General features: G+C 42.8%; 1 protein-coding gene and 1 pseudogene across 1 annotated transcript in view; one reads left to right on the top strand and one right to left on the bottom strand.

Moving 5' to 3' along the window:
- Positions 1–18,354, bottom strand: part of SPINK4 (serine peptidase inhibitor Kazal type 4) — a 51,898-nt gene that overhangs the window by 18,075 nt on the left and 15,469 nt on the right. The window lies entirely within an intron of this gene.
- Positions 11,330–11,423, top strand: LOC150013298 (U6 spliceosomal RNA; annotated as a pseudogene).

Genomic DNA, 18,354 nt, shown 5'->3' with positions numbered 1-18,354 from the left:
TCCTTCCTGCCTAGATGTCTGCCACGACTGGGTAGGCTTAATGGATATGACTGGGAAAACAGAATGTGCAGGATTCAGGGGGGAAAGGGATATTCTGCTCTGAACCAGGCAAGAAGGATACTCCATTTCTGCTCTGGACCAGGCAAGTGGCCAGCCACAGGGCACAGAACCAGGGCTCTGTATGGAGAGCTTTTATTTTCTTCCTCTTGATCCTCAACAATGGTCATGCGAGAGGGTACAGGTAGGGTCCAAACCCACCAGGAAGCAAAGTCATGTGGGGTGAGTGCACCTAAAGGCTGAACAGGTGGTCTAGTTTTGCAATCTCTTCCCCTTCCAACAGGCTGTGTCCTGGGCGCTGGTGGGGTGAGTTTTGCAGGCTACGTGAGACTGCAGGCAGGCTGGGCATGGGATGAGGGTCTTGGTGAGGACCCAAGGCAAGGCTCTTCGCATAGACATGGCCTGTGATGTGTGGAGGGCGGCCAGCCCAAGTGGGGGGAACTGGGAGAAGGAAGCCAGGACATCAATAACCACAACGAAAGGTAGCAGCACATGCCACCCCAAAGTATGCTGCTTTTCTGTGGTTTTGCCTTCCATGGTTTCAGTTACAGTCAACTGCCATCTGAAAATATTAAATAAAAAATTCCAGAAATAAACAATACATAAATTTTAAATTTTGCACGATTCTGAAAAGCATGATGAAATCTCACACTGTCCCATTCTGCCCTGCCAAGGTGTGATACCCCTTTGTCCAGCATATCCACAGTGTATATGCTCCCGATCCATTAGTCACTTTGTAGCCTTCTTGGTTATCAGATCAACTGTCAAGGTATCACAATATTTATGTTCAACAACCCTTATTTTACTTAATCATAGCCTCAAAGCACAAGAGTAGCGATGCTCGTAGTTCCTGTAGGTCAAAGGTCAAAGAGAAGCTGTGAAGTGCTTCCTTTAATAAGTGAAAAGGTGAGTACAGTACAATAAGATATTTTGAGAGAGACCACATTCACATAACTTATTACAGTATACTGTTAGAATTGTTTTGCTTAATTATTAGTTATTGTTACTTTCTTTTTCTTTTCTTTTTTTTTTCTTTTGGCTTACAACAATGCACATTTATTATTTTATAGTTCTGGAGGTCAGTAGTCCTAAAATCAGGGTGTCAGCAGGGGCTGAACTCCTCAAGGTGGTAGGGAAGGATGCATTTCCTTGACCTTCCTATTGTTACTTCTTACTGTGCCTAACCTATAAATTGAACTTTATCATAGTATTTATGTATAGGGAAAAAGCATAATGTATATATATAGGGTTTGGTACTAGTCACAGTTTCAGGCATCCTTGGAACGTACCCCTGCAGATAAGGGGGTCTGCTGTATTGATTATTTGAGCTGAAAGCACTTGAAAAACAGCAAATGCAGGAAGAAGCTTTCTCTGAATTGTCTTTATTTGTCTAAAGATAGATCATCCAAAAGGAGCCCCTTTGTCATAGATACCCTCCCCAGAGGTATCAGCCAGGGAAGACTAACTCTTACCACAGGAGAGAAGGCCAGAAGTCAGCATCACACACACATGATTAACCTTTTCACAAATCATCTTACGCCCCATCTATTCTTTTAAGTGCCTATTGATCCTTTCCTAAAAATCATTTCCTTTCCCTTAAGAGGCCTATATCACCCTCTCCTTTTCTTATTAAAATGGTATATAATCCTGAATTCTAAGGCACATCAGGGAGTTACTTTGTTTCCCTTGGCAATTTCCGATTTATACAAGCAGTATACATGTAAAAAAACAAAACAAAAATCTTCTGCTTGTTTTTCTCTAATCTATCTTTTATTACAGGCATCTCAGCTAAGAACAGCAAAACAAAACAAAATTTGGAAACAACACTGCCTTTCAGCTTATTTTTTTGCCCCTGACCCAAGTTGGTATGTGTGATGCATCCCCCAATAGAGGGCGCCTGCGTACCCTCCAGAGGGCCAGAACAGGCGAGGCTGGACCAGTGACCACCCAATGCCTGAATCCACCAAGATGAAGACATGTTGCTATTCTACCTAAATACTCCAAAATTAGGTCAGACAGGAATCAGGTAGACAGAGATGGGAAAGAGAGATGGCATTTTAAGTGGAGGTAAAGGCCCAGACAAAGGCCAAGAGGCAGGACCACTCTCACCTGGGTGGGAAGAGGAACATAAACTTACATGTCTCCATCCAGTCTTGTTATGCTGACCCTATTGTGTTTTCCACTCTCTAAGGACACCATTCGGTGCATGTCATGGGTGCTGAAGTCCCATATTTGTTTCCCAAGGACAGTGATAGTTCTGACCCAACTTGTTTCCCAGCATCCTACTACAAGTGGCCTAACTGAACTCTGACTGAAAGACTAAGGATTCCCTGTAGCTCCACATTAGGTGCTCAGGACCATTGGAATCATTGAGCAACCCCACTCCTACAGGAAGCCCTCATCTAAAGTGTCCTTGCCTCACCTCCTCCTATTCTTTTCTGAAGAAGGAGTTAACTTGAAGAGTTGTTCTCTGAGGTTCCGGACACGAGCCAAGACAAGGCATATTGATTCCTTGGTTGGGTCTTGCTAGAGTCAGTCTGGTGTGACCCTGATAATGTGGTCAGAGCATGATGTATGTGTTCTCTTAAAGTAAGTAAGTAAGTAAGTAAGTAAGTAAATAAATAAAACTTTGCCTACAAAAATAATTCATGCTCATGATAGAAAGTTGGAAAAAATGTATATGAAAAAATAAATAGCACCACTAATCTCACCACCTAAAGACAAACTCTTTGTACATTTTGGTAAATTCCTCACAAGTATTTTTTTCTGTTCATATATATGTGCATATTTAACATAATTGAGATCAAAATAATGATAGATTTATGCCTTAATTTTTTTACTTGGCAGTTGAGGAATAGAGTGAAGAAATAAAAGGGAAATCAAGCTGTTAAATTACTCAAATCAGGTTGAGGCATGAGGAAATGATTCTTTTCTTGTTGTAACTAGCCTAGGAACTAAAACGTCTGAACCTTTCAATCCTGTGCTAATGTCTGGATACAAAAAAAATCCAGATAACCCTCTGATAACCACTGAAGAACTAAGAAAAGAATGTTCCTGTATACAGACAGTCTGACATTCATTATCCAGGCCATCTGTTATCTAGATGATTACCATCTCTGACCAATCCAGGGGCTAAGAATGCAGGACTGATTCTTCTCAAGAAAACTACAGGAACTCTTAGCTTTTTGTTCTTCTTTGTAACACTCTGGGTATTGCCTAGTTGTGTTTCTGGTTTGCAAACATAAGATCCTTGAGTAAATCGTTATCATTTATTTCTAGCTAAAGACTATAGAGTTTATTTGACAGCGGTACTTGGCCAACCAATAAGAAGTAAAAAGAACTCTTTTAAAGAGTGCTGCTCCCACTAGGGCTGAGATAAAATTTTCACCACAGAGTCCTCCCCACCCCCCACCCCCACGACTAAGAACCAGACCTTGTTGGGGAGGGTATAGCTGTGGTTCAGGGGAAGATAGAGAGGTCCCTATGGTGCAGCACTGGCAGAATTTGCTAGAAATCCACCCTCTAGGGTGCTTGGGATCTGTTCACTGGAGTCATTCCTCTACAAAACCACCTGTAGCGAGAATGCCAGGGGAAGCTGCTGGCCTTTGCGTGATGCTGGCCACCATGCATTGTAGGATCTGGATGCTAAAGCTGCTTGCATTGCAGGACCTGAATACTGGAAAAGTTCAAGATGTGTTCCACACACTACAGGAGCCTGCTGAGCAGAGCACACCAGAATTAGGAAGGAAAATCCCTCCTACATTGTCTCCAGTGTCCTCTACAGACAAAGTTTAACAGCTGGCAAGGAAATTTTTTAGATGGTCCACTACATTTTTGCAGAGCAGACAATGAAGGTTCAATTTGGAGCTGAGAGGCAACAGATTGATAATTAGCACAATGTCAATTCCATATGCCCAGAGAAGGGATGATAGTTGGTCTAGCTGGAGCCACCCCTGGATTGGTCAGTCACCTGTGCTAAGACTGGAACTGCATTAATAAAAAGGGAATCAGTAAGCATGGAAAAGCAGGTACAAGAAAGCAAACTGGTCACCAAGCAACCTCCTTTCTCCACGGGAGAGAAACAAACATTTTAGCCATCAGAGAAAATTGTCTCTCCTGTAGATCAGACACATTTAATCAAGCCTCACCATGGTTTGAAGAAGTATTCCTCAAGACTACCATTTGCTTTTATTTAAACGATCAGCTGACCAAGCAACATTTTGATTTGTCTTTCCATTTACCCCAATACCAGCTGGAGGAAAGATCTTGGGCAGTGGATCCACATATTCTGCTGTTTGGAAAGGAATGCCATCCACCATGTTCTAATTGTCTTTGATGGCTACATTAGACTTGGGTGGTATTAGTGAGACTTATCTGGTGCCCTAAGAAAAGCCAGATTTCCTGAGAAGCTGAGAACCAGGTTTTGGACTCAAGGGATACAATCAAGGTGCTCTTCTGAAGAAGCTGCAGCCTGCACTCTTGAGGAACATCACTGCCAGAACATTCCCCAAGGCAGAACTCTGTAGAACACATAGTTGGGCATGGATAAACAGGATTCTGTAGGTGTCTGTGAGAAATGCTCACAATGAAACATCAGGACCCAGGGCTTCAGCAGCAAAGCGAGGTGTTTATTCATGAGTCTGCAGAGTCAAGTGCATAGCCAACCAGTGGCATGCACACTGAAGCGGCAAGAGCCAACTGGTTTTATCCTTAATGCAAAGTAGTCCCTCCCCACTTCTTCTTTAATTAAATACTGTAGAGTTACAATCTAGCGCGATTGTCTAGGGGTAATAGGTAATAGGTAATAGTCTGTCTCTAGCTCCCTTTGTTTTACTGTTGACTGAGAGACTGACCCCCTGATTCATGATTCAGTTACAGAATTGGTCTTAGCTGTTAATTATTTCCTACTGGTTAGAGAGTCACCAGCTTCCTTGTTCCTTACATGTCCAACTAATAACCATTTTCTTGTTGGACTTTAGGCTATTTCCAGTCTTTCACTATTACATGTAACACAGGGATGAACATCTTTGTGATTAGTGTTCTCTTACTGTTGCTGTTTTGTTTTTTTTTATTTCAAGTGATTCCCTCAGGATAGATGATCAGAACTGGGAATGAGTTGATTTCAAATCACATCCTCCTATTTTGGAGGGAGGAAGAGCATAAATGTCCAAAAGATAGCTGAGACTAGTGCCCAATGATTTCAGAAAGGTAATAATTATAGTCCCACTCAAGACCATTTCAGGACCTCTTGACTCAGACGGAGTATTATATTTTAAAATATATATTAGTTTAAAATATGTGTGTGTGCATACATATGATCTCTTGCTTTCTTTAGCTACTGTTGAGGATAGATAGTCATGCCCACATTTGTTAATCTCTTGCCCTCTTTTGAGAGTCATCTATTGAAGTCCTTCACTATTGAGAAGTATTTTCTTTCAATCTCTGGGGAATTTTGTGTCCTAGATTCTTCATTTGGCTCCCTTTTTTGGTAGAAAGGGACTCTTTTTCTGCCACCAAATCCTTTGGAAATTCCTTTTTTAATTCAAGTTCCTTTGACGTAAGAGGACTAGGCTTGGGTGGGTAAGAGCTTCAGGGAGGCAGAAACAAGTGTGTTGAAGTCCAGAGCATGCAAAGTTGGTTGAGCTTTCATCCTGGGGTAGAGAGTCTTCAAAAGGAAGGAGTTGGTCTGTAGGTAGTTTTCTTTTCATCTTCCATTTTAAACACCCTACAGAGACACTGGGTGTTTTTCTTATTATTTGGTTCTGACTGAGTCTCTAAATAAATTATGTGCCTCTTAAGAGCCTAAGACACACATTTGGAGGAAATGTGTCATTTAAAGTGCTTTTTTAAAGTCACATGGTATCTCCTCACCACCCTCTGATCTCTGTGCCCTTCTTGGTTCAGGGGTAGGAGAAAAACTTTCTTTTCTTCCTTTCCCCACTACTCTTCCCTTCTAAGACTGACACGGCGTGCATGGCTTACCCTGTAAAACTTGCACACAAGTGGTTAGTACCTGGCAAGCATAAGACACCTGTATGTGTTGAAGTAAGTGTGGCATGCGTAGGAGTGCAGATGACAGCAATTCATTCATGTGGGAAGTAGAGCTTAGCAATGGTAATCAAAAGAGCTTTGGGGAGAAGGGGCCATTGATGACGACCTTAAATGATGGAAAGGGCTTGGACATAAAATAAAGGAGTTAGCTAAGTTTCTATCAGTTCCCACTCTTGTTTCATCATAAATCCTGGTTCTCTGTGTTGCTGCCAGAGACAGCCACACATCCATCTATCATCATCCTTCCATCTACCTGTGTGTGCATGCATACATTTATCTGACATTTCATTCATTCATTTGTTAATTCTTGCAATGATTCTACCATCTTTCCATCCATGCTTATACTGTTTACCAAGGCCCTACTCGGTGAAGCATGCTGAAAGCACAAATATTAAGACAAGATTCTAGCTTTTAAGGAGCACACAGACTAGTGGTTAGCTGGACAGTTAAAATAAATAAATAATAACACAGTATAAGTCATCCAATAGAAGTTTGTTTAATATATACCTGTATAAATGGTCCCTTTCCCCCAAAGGCATTACCTGACTGCCCAATCTGAAATAGGTTGTTATTATCCTTTTTCATAATCTTTTGATTTTCCTTTAGAGCATTTATCACAATTTGTTGTTTTATACTTAATAGTATGTTTCTTTGCTTAGTATTTGTCTACCCAAGTTGCTTGGAAATTCCATGGAGGTAGGTCCTATTATCACTGAAAAGGGACTGGGCCCGAGTGAGTCTGCCTCGAGCCAGCCTGTAGTGTTTGGGTTCTTGACTTTGTGCAGGAAAGATTTCACATTACGAGTCCAGATGATTTCAAGAGTATATTTATTAAAGCTGGGGACAGTGAAACAAAGGAAGGGCTTAGGGTAGAAGAAGCAACAGGAGAGCCTAGGCAGTGCTCCGCTTTTGGCTCTCTAGAAATGGTATACAAAAGAAGTGAGAAGTAAGTCATAGTGACAGAAGTGAGTCAAGGCAGGGCCGCCATCAGCTTGCTGAAAAGTCAGAGAAAAGGGAGCCTTGGAGACAGGCTCAGGGGGTTATCCCAAGAGCTGCCCACTGCTCCCCTGGTTGCAAGTCTTGCCAGACCCTTAGAACTTAGGAGAAAGATAGCAGAGACAAATGCCTGAGAAAGGGGGGGAGAAATGTGTCAGCGTGCTCCAGAAGGTCTCAGGGGAGGATCTCAATAGAATATTCATCAGCTTTCCAGGTGTGGTTTCCACTGATTGGTTGGTGCTAGGGGAGGGGGTCATTAGTCATTGCATCTGTTCCTGATGTTAGCCATGGTGTCACTCACTCTGATTTTGCTGCTGTTCTGGGCCTGGAACTGAAATACAACCGAGGCCTAAATGTCATCTCTAGTTTGACAAAAACTCTGTCTCTGTGGTCAATAGTCCAGAGGCTTTGTTCTTCAGATCATTTGATGCTGGTCAGAACTTCATTGTTCTGAGGGCTGAATGCTTAAGAGAGTGGTCATGAGCGTGGGAGTCATATGAGGCTATTCTCTGGCCCCTTGTTCCTCCTCTAAGGGGGTCTAAAACCACATGAATAGCGATACAACAAGGGAGAAAAGGTCAGGGGAGGGTTTGAGCCACATGACCAGCAATATGAAAGGTCAAGGGGTTTAAACCACATTACGAGCATATGCTAGGGGAAGAAAGGTCACCCTGTGGCCCTGGTCCTTGTTTTCCCAGTTTTGCCTGTTGCTAGGCACCCTGGGCTCTCTCCATCATCCTTGCTTTGCTCATATCTGTCTTACTGTCTACCATACTGTGACTGCTTTGCTTATAGTGAAAACTCAACATTTTAGCATGTCTGGTATGCAGTAGACACTCATTAAATGAATTAATAAATAAGCACCGATCATACCTAAGAATAATAATTTCTTACCCTAAATCAGTGGCACTCAAAGTATGATACTTGGACCAGCAGCATAAAGAACACCTGGCAACTTGTTGGAAGTGAAAATTCTCGACCCCACTCCAGACCAGAATTAGAATCAGAATTAGAATGGAGCACAGCGATTCAAGGGTTTAAAATTTTTTTTTTACCCTCACCCAAGGACATTTTTTCATTGTTTTTAGGGAGGATGAAAGAGAAAGAGGGAAAGAAACATCAATGTGACAGCGAAACATTGATTGATTGCTTCCTGTATGTGCCCCAAGAAGGGATTGAACTCAACCTGGTATGTGCCTTGACCAGGAATCAAACCTGTGACTTGTTGGTGTACAGGTTGATGCTCCAACTTAACTGCACTGGCCAGAGCAGCAATTCAAGTTTTAACAAACTTTCTGGGGGATTCTGATGCACACTAAAGTACTAAATTGTTAAATGACCATTTTAATCTACCTGAAACACCTATAGATTTTAGCACATAGACCAGAGAAATTATGTCTTAATTGGAGAATGTCTCAAAAGAAACTGGTATTTCCATGGAAGCCTGGAGCTAGATGAGCTAGGGAAAGTAGTTCAGGCAGAGAATTGTCTACTCTAAAACATGTAGGCCTGGATTAGCCTGGCCTTTGGAGGGATATGTAAGTAGTTCAGTGGGAGGATCCATGCATAGCAGGAAATGGCCTGAAGTAAGAATGAAGAATGAAGATGTAGGTAGGCAAGGGTCTTGAATACCACGTTTCCTTTCTTTCTTTTTCTTTTCTTTCTTTCTTTCTTTCTTTCTTTCTTTCTTTCTTTCTTTCTTTCTTTCTTTCTTTCTTTCTTTCTTTCTTTCTTTCTTCCTTCCTTCCTTCCTTCCTTCCTTCCTTCCTTCCTTCCTTCCTTCCTTTCTTACTTTCCTTTATTTCTTCTATTGTAACCAAGCAAATCAGAGCTTGGCCATGTGTCACCTTGACACATGACCCAACAATTAGTGTTGAAGAAAACAGGTTTTTATTTATAAGATTCCAACCTTGGTGGGGCTGAGAGCACTCCTGCTCAGAGCCTTCCTCTTCCATGAGACCGAGCACTTTCTTTGCTCCCCAAAAGGCTATAAGCCAAAACTATGCCCAGAAGTTCTTCATATTCTTATCTATTATTAAGATCTCCATCCTCCCCAGAATGTGCACTTGTGGGTTTCAGAGTCCCCATCCTCTCACAGCAGCTCTCTCCTTCAGGACCCAGGGTGCACTGTTCTCAGCCTCCATGGAGTGGTTCAGGAAAACATGGGCCGTGTTACACTGGATCATGGTGCAGTCCAGGAAGGCACATGTCCCAAAAGAGTGGCTTCTCCATATGTCCTTCAGAGAAGCAGAAGTCTTCAGTTCAGCATTCCTGGTCACAGTTCAGCTCCAAGAATCTCCCACGAATCTATGCTTCGTTAGGCAGGTCCCTGCACAGCTCTATCAGCTTTGCCATGATTTTCTCCTTCTTACCCAGACCACATAGCCAACTCTCATTTACACCCTTTCAGACCACATGGCTCCTTCTTACACCCCTTCAGAGAGCGTGGCTTCTACTTACACAGTGGACCTGATGGTGGACTGGGCCTCTTCTCCTTCAGCCCACCCTTATTTTAAATGCTGGGCTCAGGACTTCCTATGTGACCTTATATCTGGCCCCTCCCATGATGTGTCACTTTTGCCAGGTCCCCCATATCTTTTACCTTCTTTTGGCTGCCATTTTTGGTCAAGGCAGGAGTTCACTGTGACACAGTGGCATCTGCCTCCCCTGGCTGTGTCAAGAACCACTATACACTCTTTCCCCTGGGTGGCAGTCTGCTTCCCTTCAGGAAAGACGCAGCAATTAATTGTCATTGTTATGCAAAGCGTCTTTAAGTGCCATATCATTTGCTTTCCCCTTTTCCCAACCAAGGAATGTGGGGAATACTTCAGGGAACCCCTGGGCTCTGCACCCTGTTACACTATTACAGTTGTCCCAGTTTTCCCCCTTTGCCCCTCTCCCCCAAGTATCTCCTTCCCACAGTCAATCCCTACACTGTTGTTCATGTCAATGGATGATACATATGTTTTTTGTCTAATCCCTTCACCTTCTTTCAGCCATCCCCCCCCCCCCCCCGCCCCGCCTTCTTTACAGCTCTCAGTCTGTTCCTTGTTTCAACGCCAAATTTCAAGCTGGGAAGTAACTCAGTATTCCATTTCCCCTCCCTGCAGTTGCCCTGACTGTCCCGAGTCAGACTTCTGAGAGTTCAATTTCCGCCTGACCTTCCTCCTTCCTCTTTCCCCTCCCTCCCTCCTCTCATCTCCTCCCTTCCCTTGAGAGAGAAACACCCAAGCTTTTAGACCAACCCCGCCCCTCCCTTCCTGGCCTACACACTGACAGTGGCACTGCCAGGCATGTCTGGTTTGCAGCCTTCAGTCAGGTCTAGCCCAGCCTCTTGGCTTTGGGGAAAATCCCCAGGTGTTGGTGTGCTGTCTGTGAGCTGCACACGTGTACCTAGCAGGGGGGTTCATCGGGGGCTTCCAGGGTTCAAGAGAAAGTCTTTCTCCCCAGACATCTTGTTCTGGGGCGGGAATGGCAGCATCAGAGCTATGGTTTCTCAGAACTCTGGGCTTGCGTTGCTCAACACCACCTGCCCCAGGAGAACTGGCCTCAGGCTGCATCTCCTCCCATCCCACTGCTGACTCACTGTCTCCAGAGTCTTCAACTAAATTGTCCCTGAAGGTGACAAAGCTGTTAGATTCCTGTGAAGAAGAAGGGAAGAGATAGATGTATAAACCAGTTTAAAGCCTTTATTGGGGAGGTCCAAGCAAGTGGGCTGAGTCTGCCCCAGCAGAAACAGAGGTGGGGGGAGGGTTTAAGGGGTTGGAGAGTTGGTGGGACTTTCAAAAGTCCAGATGGAGCTAGTGATAAGGAAGCAGACTCTGAGAACAGGGAAATTGCTAAAATCTTGTCAGCAGATAAAAGATATCTTTGAAAGACATAGTTCGTCACTGGCACCAGCAGTTACGGTGGGGGCAGCAGATTTGTTGGGGGCTAGCTAAAATTTAACCTGAATTCTCAGAACCCATGTCTTATGCCTAAGGAAAGGGTGATAGCAGCCTTAAGAACAGTAAGTACCATTTATCAAGTGCTTAGTGTGCTGGCACTATGAGTCACTTTATAGTTCTCAACTATATAACCCAGTGCCCCTTATAATAGTTTTCAACACCACCTTTAGCCTTCATGGATAATACGATCAACCTACATCACAGTTTCATAATATTAGACCATAAAATGCCACAATGTAAAGGGGTAAATAAATTTATAATACAAAAATATATATTTTGTGACTTTTTGGGCAGCACATATAGTAAAATTGGAATAATACAGAGATTAGCATGGCTCCTGCACAAGGATAACATTACATATATCTAGTCTGTCTGGAAAAGGTCTAGCCATTGTAAATATAACAAGAACAGTTTGGGGACATGATGTAACCTGGCAGCCAGGGCAAGTAGATTGGAATGCGCATGCGTGAACAATGATGACTTCACCGTACTAGTCAGTGGGGGTGGTAGATGCCATTGAGTGAGCCTGTGTACTGTGTGGCCGTCACATTCAAAATGACTGAGCGAGTAGAGCAACAAATCTGCATCAAATTTTGCATTAATCTTGAACATTTCTCCGCAGAAACTATTCAGATGATTCAGAAGGCTTTCGGGGATGATGCAATGAGTGCAGCACGAATAAAAGTGTGGCACAAATGCTTCAAAGATGGTCAAGAATCCGTTGAAAGTGATCCATGTTCTGGAAGGCCTGCAAGAAACAGAATGCCTGAGAATGTTGAATGTGTATGGGCTGCAATCAACAAAGGTTGGTTGTGTGAGAACTAAAAGGTGATCCCAGGATTCCAAAAACTACTGTGTCCAAGATTTTGATGCAGGATTTTGGCATGAAACATGTCATGGCAAAATTTGTTCCATGGCTTCTCCTGCCAGAGCAGAAGGAACATTATGTTGCAGTTGCTAATGACTTGATTCAAACTGCTACCAATGAACCAGTTTCCTCAAGAAGGTCATAACTGGAGATGAATCCTGGGTCTACTTCTATGATCCGGAAATGAAGGTCCAGTCATCCCAACGAAAGTCGCCTGGTTCTCCATACCCGAAAAAGGTGCGGCAAATTTGCAGCAAGATCAAGACCATGTTAACTGTGTCTTGATTGGGAGGGTGTTGTCCATCATTAGTATGCCCCTCCTGGCCAAGTGATTAATAAGGAGTACTACCTCGGTGTTCTTCATTGGCTGAGAGATGCAATACAAGGGAAACAGCCGCAGCTATGTGCAACTGGGGATTGGCAGCTTCATCACAATAATGGACCCGTTCATGCAACACATCTTGTGCAATGATTTTTGATGAAACATCAAATCACCCAGGTGACTCAGCCACCTTACAGCCCAGATTTGGTGCCCTGTGACTTCTGGCTTTTCCCAAAACTAAAATCACCTTTGAAAGGGAAGAGATTTCAGACTGTCGATGAGATTTGGGAAAATTCGATGGGGTGGCTGATGGAGATTCCAGCAAAGGATTTTGCAGAGTGTTTTCAACAGTGGAAGAGATGTTGGGAGAACTGTGTGAGGTCCCAAAGTGCCTGCTTTGAAGAGGACTGAGGCATCACTGTCCTATGTACAATGTTTCTTGTATCTTCTTCAATAAATGTCTCTTTTTCATAGCACATGGTTGGATGTTTTCTGGACAGACCATAATATACATATCAATATAGAAATGCTTGGACAGATCCTCACTAGAAGATATAATGAAGCAATCATATGCTTATGCCTTAGATTGTGAATATGCAACCAGGAGTACAGACTGATACAGATTATGTTACATTATTGGCTCAAATACCACCAGTACTAAAGTATTCCCTCACTTATCGTGGTTATTACATTCTAGACACCCCCGCGATAGGTGAAAATCCACGAAGTACGAACCTTACATTTATTTTAGTATTTATATATATTTTAAGGCTTTGTAAACCCTTCTCACACACACTTATAAACCGGTCCCAGTCCCGTTTTTTCCCACTCCCTTATTAACCTTTTCCACACTTTTATAAACACTACTTATGTTTTTAAACAGATTCTACACTCTTAAACCTACGTAACTTTAACAGCATACATATACAGTACCTCAAAATCCCGTGATATAGCAAAAAATCTGCGATAAATAATTAAATATAATATTTTTTAAAATCCCGTGATACAGTGAGGCCATGATAAGTGAATCACGATATAGAGAGAGACTACTGTATTGCCATTCATTTATGATTTTCTGCAGTGATGAGTTCTCCTGCTTAAGTTCCAAATAAAACAAGAGTCCAATCTTCCCTTGATTGACATGGTACACTGCTCTCTCTCTCTCTCTCTCTCTCTCTCTCTCTCTCTCTCTCTCTCTTTCTCTCTCTCTCCATCTAAAGATCCAGCCTACCTCCCTTCTTTACCCTGCTTTTGGCTCTGGAAGCCTGACCCACCAACCATACCCTTGCCCTCTGGTTTCCTATTGTATGTGGCTAATGAGAGCCCTGGCAGGAGACGGAGTGAGGGAGGAAAGGGAGATTGGGGTGTTTATTTTTCTGCCTGCCTCCCTGGCTGTATTTATTCCTCAGCCTAAGGTCACTGTTGCTCTCAAAATGGCTATAGTGGATTCTTCCCTTTCATTCAAGCTCTTTTTGGCGAAAATGCTAGCTTTCATCCTAATAGCCATTATCCTCACTTTCTCTACTCTTATATCGGGGGCAGCAATGTGCCTGGCTAATAAAACCATATTTCCTTGCCCTTTTTGCAAAAGGAGATGGCTAATGAGAAGGCAGTGAAAGTGAGTCGCTGGGGTTTTGAGAAAGTTGTTCTGGGGGCTAAAAATAATACTCTTCTTCTCACCTTCTAAGTTCATCTAACTGGGCTAATAATCAAATTAACAGAGACTGATTAACAGGAGAAAATCAAATTTTAATATATGTGCACGAGGAATTTACACAAGCATGAAAATTCCAAAGACAGTGAGGCAACATGTGTTATGAGAAATTCATTGTTATCTGGTTTTATCATTGTGAGAATATCAGAAAGTGCACTTATACAAACTCAGATGGTATAGCCTAATATATACCTAGCCTATTGTTCCTAGGCTACAAGCCTATCCAGCTCGTTACTGTACGAGACAACATAGGATTAAATCAAGCACAGGAGAAAATGATGCAATCAAGAGACATAGTAAACATGAGTTGTATGAGGCAGCTGTCCGTGTAACACAGTATAGTTTTACAGCAATCTTTTAAAAATAGAGATAAAAAGTATGCTATAATAAATACATAAACCAGTAGCATAGTCATTTGTTATAATTATCAAGTATTATGTACTGTGCATAATTGTATGTGCTATGCTTTTACATGACTGGCAATGCAATAGGATCATTGCCCCCAGTATCACCACAAACACATGTGTAGTGCATTGCTCTATGATGTGATGATGGCGGCAACATCATTAGGCAGTCGGAATTCTTCAGTTCCATTATAATCTTATGGGACCACCTTTGTATATGTGATCCATTGTTGACTGAAATGTCATTACGCGGTGTGTGACTGTATTCTAGAATCAGATGAAACTGTGTATAAAAGGATGTTGTAAATACCAAACACATATTAGATTGTGCTGTTATTAATTTTATTAACATTATGGCTTGTTACATAAGTGTTACAGTTAAGTAGTTTTTAGTATGTAGTATGCAATTTGCTGGAGGGAAACTCCTATTAAGTGGTGCTAACCTAAAAATAAAAAGCCAAAATGAGAGGCAACAAGCGTTTATTTGGGAATCAAAGAATTGCGATTACGGAAGTATGGATTCAGGCAGAAACCCAAATAGTGTCCCGATTATAGGGTGAAGACAAAGAGTTTTTATGAGAAAAGTAAGGGGATAATTACATGGATAGCAGAAATTCCTATTGATGCTAACAAGCTGAGTTACTCTTTAGCCATACATAGGTGGTTACTGATTCTATCTTCAGAGAGTCCATAATCTTCAGTCCCTGTGGTCAAGATGTCTGCTTTTCTGTTAACTTCACAAAGACAATGTTGGCTTGAACCAGTCCAAAGGTATGGCTCAGTTCAAACAGTTCAAAGGTTTAAGGAGAAAGACATGTGAGGCAGTTGCTCTGGAACAGCTGCTTGGCTCAATTTTTAAAATTTTATTCATTTATTTTTTAGAGAGAGGGGAAGGGAAGGAGAAAGAGAGGGAGAGAAACATTGATGCATGAAAGATAGATACATCAATGTTTGAGAGATGCATCTATTGGTTACCTTTCAGAGGCCCTCAACTACGGACCTGGCCTGCAACCCAGGTATGTGTATTGACCGGGAACTGAACCAGCGACATTTTGGTTTGCAGGCCAGTACCCAATCCACTGAACCACACCAGCCAGGGCCTTGGCTCAATTTTAAAATGGCTCCACTTATGTCAACTTTCACAGTGGTGTGAGTTATTGAAACCCAGTGGTACTTGATATAATAAATAAAAGAAACAAGGGGTGACCTAGTATAAGTACTTCTCAAACTTTCATATACACAGAGAAAAAACATAGGGAAGGGTTATTAAAATGCAGATTCAGATTCAGAGGGTCTGGGATGGGGCCTGACGTTCTCTAACAAGCTCCTAGGTGATTCTACTTACCTTGGACCTTTGACTAGTAGGAACCTATGAAATCTTTTCAGGTGCTGGGGAAAGAAATGATGAGAGAGAAGGGTAAGCCAAGAACAGAGAGGAAAGGATTTCTGAAAATGGAAAACAAAAAGTTATTTAGAAACTATTTCCAAGCACGTTAGTAATTAATAAAAACCAGGAACTGTGCATACATTATTTCATTGAATTTTTACAGTCTTATATGTGAGGAATTATAATCCTTATTTTACAGTTGAGAAAGTAAGTGGAAGCTCAGAGAAGTTAAGGGATGTATCCAAAGTCACACAGTAGGTTAGTGGCAAGGATAGGATTGGGACCAAGGGTTTTCAGAGGCCAGAGCTCTCTTTTTTTTCTAGGTATCCTGCTAAAATTTTGGGTGAATGTTATTCCTTTTGCTGAATTTTTCTTCCTCACCCAGGAAATGCTGGTCAGGGGAGGAAGATAAGACCACCCTAAGGAACCAGGCCTACTGGTATTTGAATCTGTTAGGTTCAGCTCTTACCTATACTAAAGTCTTCCTATGGTGCGAAGCCTCGTTTTCAATCACTGAGGACTGAGGGTGGGAAGTAGGAGGGGTCCTTGTGGGATGTTTACAAATTTTCTTTGACAATTTCCACTTTGTAAGCCCAGTCTCCTTTCTGAAGGCTGCCATATTCCAGCGGAAGGAGCATGTCCTGTGAAGTGGGAGCCCCAGAGGTGAAAGCAAACCCTCCTCCAGCTCTGACCTGAGACCTTCACTCACTTCTCCCTGGATGCCTGAGATCTTTAAGGGACTACTGAAACCTGTTACAGTAGTTTGGCCTAGAAATCAGCAAATTGGCAAGTGCCAGGCCCCAGTGAGGACCCTCACTTCCTCCAACACAGGAGATAAATGGGTACTTTGTGTTCCCACAAAGGGTCAGCCACTCAGGGTGGTGCCTCTGGGATAGGCTCCCATGGCTGTGCTCCTCCCCAGGGCTCTGGCATAAATCGGAGCCATTTCCTTCTCCAGTTTCCTACACGTGACTAGCCTTTGTCTACTTTCAGCACCCCGCAGAGCTGGGGAGGGTTCCCTTCACAATAAATCTTTGATTGAGAAGGTGGTTTTGTCATTTGAAAGGATGATTGATGTTAAATAAAGAGAAGGTGTAAGTGACTAACGTGTTGGGGGAAGGGGAGATGACGAGAAGGAGGAGCCCAGGGTGACAAAGAAGGGATAAGCCTGGGACAGCAGAGCAGGGTTGAGGAGGTGCAGATGGAGAGAATCATGGAGGCACATCAGGAACACCAGCCAGAGGCCTGATTGCAGAAAAGCGTGAAAGAGCTTTTCAGTGAGAAGATAAACCCGACACATATGGTGTGCTCCCTCTCCTCTCCAAAAGACAAGTTGTCATCTGCTTTAACATTAGCTCTATAGACGTGCTGAGGCTATTGGATGCATTGGTTTCAGGCCTGGGATCCAGCTACAGCAACAATCCCGGGGTGGGGAGGTAGGGGGCAGTGCCCAGTGGCAAACTAGTGTGGAGTGTCTGAATGAGAAAACACTTATCTGGCTGAGTCAAAACCATCCTCCAACCTTTATTTCTTAACAGACACTTCCTGTTCCCAGGCTCTCACTCTCCCCTCATTTGTCAGACAGCATCAGCATCAGCATCAGCATTTTCAGGGTGGTGAAGGCCAAGGCCACCAGATGGGCTGCAATACTGAATGATGTTGGATATCCCAGATCACTCTTACTCTGTCTGGTTGGGTCCTAGAAGCAGAGTAAAGCCAGGAAAGCCCTCCCTGGAACTCATGGCCTTCAGTGCCTTCTGTGCCATGCTACTCCAAATGGTTGACAAGGCTTGCTGCCTCCACATTCTTCATTCCCGTTCTTCCATCACTCTACAGTCTTGCTTCTGCCTTACCTCACCCCACCGAAACTGCTCCTGCCAATGGCATCAAGTCTGGAGCCAAATCCAGGGTCCATTTCTCAGTTTTTACCTTTCCTCTGAGCCATTTGCCTGTTGATTAGAACCCTTCTCATAATTATCAACTCTAGAGGTTCTTAAGCAGTAATCCATGATCCCTAAATTGTCTTCAGGAAGAAACACCATGCAATCTCTGAAGTTGTTACACAAGATGTACAAATGTGTATTTTTCTAGGAAATTCATTGGATTTGCCAGTGGATCTGCCAAAATGTTAAGAATCAGTGCCCTTGAAGTCTCTTACCTAGGATTAGGATCTGCTGGGAATGCTCTAAGATAACAATGGTTGATTTGTCTTTTGTCTATACAGTAGTAAGTTGTCAGAGCAGGAATGGTGGCTCTGATCTATGAAGTACTCAAGGACTCAGGCTTCTTCTATAATAGTTCTGCCTGCCAACCCCAAGCTGTAGCCTGCAACTTCATAGTCCAAGGTGGTAGCATCTCATGCTCCAAGCAGCATGCTGGAGGTTTGGACAAAGAAGGATATAAAGGACATGATCCTGCTGTCTCTCAAAGATAATCTGGGAACAGCTATGTGACATTTCCACTTTTATATTATTGGTCCAAATTTAGGCACATGGTCATATCTATCTACAGAGAGGCTGGTAATCATCTTGATTCTGGACAGTCATATGCCCAGCTAATACTTCTATTACCATGGATGAAGTAGAGAATAGATATTGGGGGACAGTAA

This window comes from Furipterus horrens, unplaced genomic scaffold (assembly GCF_987537825.1).
Source record: "Furipterus horrens unplaced genomic scaffold, mFurHor1.1.pri manual_scaffold_4, whole genome shotgun sequence".
NCBI lineage: Eukaryota > Metazoa > Chordata > Mammalia > Chiroptera > Furipteridae > Furipterus > Furipterus horrens.
This window is presented reverse-complemented; position numbering and strand designations above follow the sequence as displayed.